A 4404-nucleotide genomic window follows, 5' to 3' on the forward strand; every position below is an offset into this window, starting at 1 on the left:
TTTCAAAAGTGAGGTACCAATAGTTGAACTATTTTATACCCAAGTTATATGAAATATTAACGATGGATGTCAAATGAAAGAGCTTCAAGACAATTTTGACAATTTAGAACATTTTTGATGTGCTTGAGGGTTGCCCAGCTTATAGGGCTAAACTACAATTATTTAATAAGATAAATGAATTACTAAACGATGGTAATCAATGGAAATGGGTTTAAAATCCTTTATTTAAGAATTATATTTAGGAGGGTTGCATCGTGTTTAAAAAGTGAATTTCCACTTAATTCATCAGTTACTTGAAATATTTACAACAATGTCAGGGAAAAAAATATTTAAGGAAATTTTAGTTCGAAAATAATTTTTAAGAGGATTGCCGCCTGTTTTGAAGTGGTATGTCGTTTAATTATACATAAGTTACATGAAATTTTAAAATATAGTTATCAAAAAACGAGTGTTAAGAAATCTTTAAATTGAACATTTGGTTTTTTTTTTGTTGAAAAAATTAAGCTCAAATTATTTAATAAGTTAAATGGATTGTCAAAGGATGGGTATCAATCGAAATGGGTTTGAAAATAGTTTATTTCTAAACTTTATTTACGAGAGTTGCCATGTGCTTAAAAATACTAAATTCAACTTAATTCATATCAGTTAATTTAAATACGTATGACAATGCCAGGTGAAAAATTTTAGTTTGAAAATATCTTTAAAGAGGTTGCCACCTGTTTGAAAAGTCAAATTTGTTTTACTTATACGAAAGATACATAAATGAATTATCGAAATATTAGTGTCAAACGAAAGAGTTTTAAGAAAACTATATCACAAGAGTACTACTTTCTGAAACGGGCCACTAAAAATTAAGTATTAGAATTTCAAATATATTTTGGCAGATATTCAAAGGTCTATATGGGAAAATTAATGTCTTAAAAAATTTTTTGAAATTTTCCATTTTTCAAAAATTTATTCATAAATGAATTTTTGACCTTCTTTTCATCAATTTTATATATTGATTGCTATATTTCCGTAAATATTCAATGAAAAATAACCAAATTGTAATGGTGTATTCAGAAAAAGTAGCAGAATCGAAAAAAAATATTCATACTGGAAAAATTTTATTTCTTCCCAATAAAAATTGACAATTTAACAGACTTCTCCTTGTGTTAAACAAAAAAAAAAGCGATCCATTCGTGCAAAAATATTTTACTGCACTTCTGACGTTGGAACGCAGCGCCGATAAACCTGGGCCCGTTCGTCGTTGCATGCGTATCTTTTTATCAACATAATGATTGGTACTTTATGAATGGAACATTTTTTAATTAAACGTACTTAAAATAATTTTGTTATTTAAGTACAACGTTGATTTTTTTTTTATATTTTTACAATTACATATTCTGAGTGGCTTGAAAAAATCTTACATTCTAAACAATTTGAAGCAGAGGGTTTGTGGCAATGAAACTGGCGTGTTCGCTTGATGGTTTTGGCTCTAGGAAAACGTTTCGCCAACACCTTCTCATGTTTTTTATATTCAGCTAAAGTACAAATAACAAAAATCAGTCGAACAATTTTGGGTCGAAAGAATAGTTTTGTCCTATAGACTAGCGCAGTATGCATTTTTTAACGCAGCCACCAATGCCATCGCTCCTTTTCCGTGGGCAGTGACATTGATATACGCGATTCTCATTTGTTTAACGGACGCATCGTCTGTACTAGAGGTGTACAATATCAGAAATGTAGTAATGAATCAAATTCACTTGACAGTAAAAAAAGTGAAATCAATGTTTGCCCGCCATCAAAACAAACACTGTAGTGTCGCTGCTAACTATAACTCTTGTAATGACAGTATTTGTTTGCTTACTGCAAATACTGATTTACACTAAAGAGAGCAAAGTAACGGGGCAGTACAGCGAGTGCAGTAAAACGGTTGGGTGTGAAGTGAACAGCAGCAGTGTGTTCCATGTTAGTCATTTTGTGTTAGTACGCCGTGATACTAGTATCAACTATTATTTTATAAACAGCATTTCAAATCATTTATATACACCTCTAGTCTGTACTCAAGATTCTCAAAGTTTAGGAGCCTCATGATTTCGAAAATAAATTTAGGCGCTGAGATTTCAATAATTATCAATATAAAGAATTAATCGTAAGAATTAATAACATATGTAATAATAACATAATATATGCTTTTTAAAACGTAAGCATGCAACGAAGAACGGGTCCAGGTTTATCGGCGCTGCGTTCCAACGTCGGTAGCAGTTTCGCGTAATCACGATAATGTTTAAACATTCGTACCTTTTTATAGGATAGAGTGCACTAAAATATTTTTGCACGAATTGTCAGTGTTTCTGCTACTTTTTCTGAATACACCATTAAAATTTGGTTATTTTTCATTGAATATTTACGGAAATATAGCAATTAATATATAAAATTGATGAAAAGAAGGTCAAAAATTCATTTATGAATAAATTTTTGAAAAATTTAAATTTTCAAAAAATATTTTGAGACATTAATTTTCACATATAGACCTTTTAATATCTGCCAAAACATGTTTTAAACTCTACTACTTAATTTTTAGTGGCCCGTTTCAGAAAGCTTGACTCATAATGATAATTGATACAATAGTACCTTTGCCAGAATCAACAAACGGTAACAATTTCGCTCTTACTATGATTTGCGATCTGACAAAGTATCTGGTAATCGTTGCTGTTCCAGATAAAAGCGCCAAAACTATAGCCTCTGCTATTTTTGAATGTTACATAGTAGTATACGGCATAATGAATTCCATCAGATCAGACTTAGGAACTGAATATAAAAACGAAATATTTTTAGAACTAATAAAACTTTTAAAGATTGATCATAACTTTTCGACAGCACACCATCACGAAACGGTGGGCACAACTGAGCGAAACGATCGCGTTTTCAATGAATACTTACGTGCATACCTAAATGAGACTATTTCAGACTGGGACACTTATCTTAAGTATTTCACCTTTTTGCGTAATACAACGCCAAATTCTGTTTTCGACAACAAATTTACTCCTTTCGAACTAGTTTTCTGGAAAAAACCGACTTTACCGCACGAATTGAAAAAAGAAAATTTGATCCCATTTATAATGTTGAAAATTTTGCAAAAGAGGTTAAGTACCGAATGCAAAAATCACATGCAATAGCCAAAGAATTAATAAACAAACATAAAATCCGCAACAAGGATTTATATGATAGACAATCCCGTCCAGTACTTATTAAAGAAAACGGTCTCGTTATAGTACAAAAAGAACCCAGAATCAAACATGAAAATATATATCAGGGTCCTCACGTTGTAATGGCACCACATGCGATGCGGTAACAGCTTACATGGCAACACTTATGTTGCCCAAAATAATAAAAATACATCGCGTGTGTTGTCAGCACTACCGAGCTTACCATCCATATTCGTTCTAGAAGGTGTATCGTAGATTGGCTTCAAGGAAGCCAATTCATTCGCTACTCGTCACTTAAACCGAGCGGTTGTCCGTTTAGAAATAAAGAAAATTAAATCGAAATAAAAGTAATTTTTAAAACCGCAAAGTAGTGGACGCGTGTGTGTTTTATTAAAGGACAAGTGAGGACAGTGTTGCTAGGTCTTCCGCATGAGAAAACGTCCCTCTTGGTCTGAAAAAACGTCATTTCCTACCCAAAAACGTCTTTTCCAAATTTATGCACACAGAATTGTTCTTATTAAACTTGTATTGTATACAAAGGTACATATGTACGTAATAGGGCTCATAAAATTATCCGACTATTCGACTAATCGGTTAACCGTTCGCATGCTTAGTAGTCGGTTAATGGTATTCGAATAGTCGCCCGCCTTCGATTATTCGAATAGTTGCTTTGCTTCGACTACTCGAGCATTGTAGCAAATCGAATTTCAGTAACCGAACTCTCATTGAAATTTCTTTGACAAATGAAAAAAAATATTTTAAATATATATGTACATGCACACACATGTGTGTATATTCAAATACAAAAATGAGCAGACGCAAAAGTAGCTGGGTTTGGGATTATTTCGAAAAATCAGAGGACGAAAAGGAAGTAACATGTTCCATATGTAGTGCAGTTTTGTGCTACAACTCCTCCACATCCTCACTGAACAACCATTTAACAAAAATCCATAACAAAAATCGCAAAAATTAGAGGTAGGTATTGCTTTAGCTATTGGCCCGTAGTCATAGTCAAAATAAAGTCGACTTTAAAGTTAGTTGCAGCTTTTTGACATAATTTTCAATGGGATATCTGTCAAAAAAGCTGCAACTGACTTTAAAGTCGACTTTATTTTGACTATGACTACGGGCCATTGTCTCTAAAATATTTCGCAAAAAAATTTCAATAATTAGCGCACATTCTTGCAAAAAAAGTTTGCCTTAATTTTGCACA

This window comes from Rhagoletis zephyria, unplaced genomic scaffold, assembly GCF_001687245.7.
Source record: "Rhagoletis zephyria isolate East Lansing unplaced genomic scaffold, Rhagoletis_zephyria_1.1 Rzeph_scaffold_01939, whole genome shotgun sequence".
Classification (NCBI taxonomy): domain Eukaryota; kingdom Metazoa; phylum Arthropoda; class Insecta; order Diptera; family Tephritidae; genus Rhagoletis; species Rhagoletis zephyria.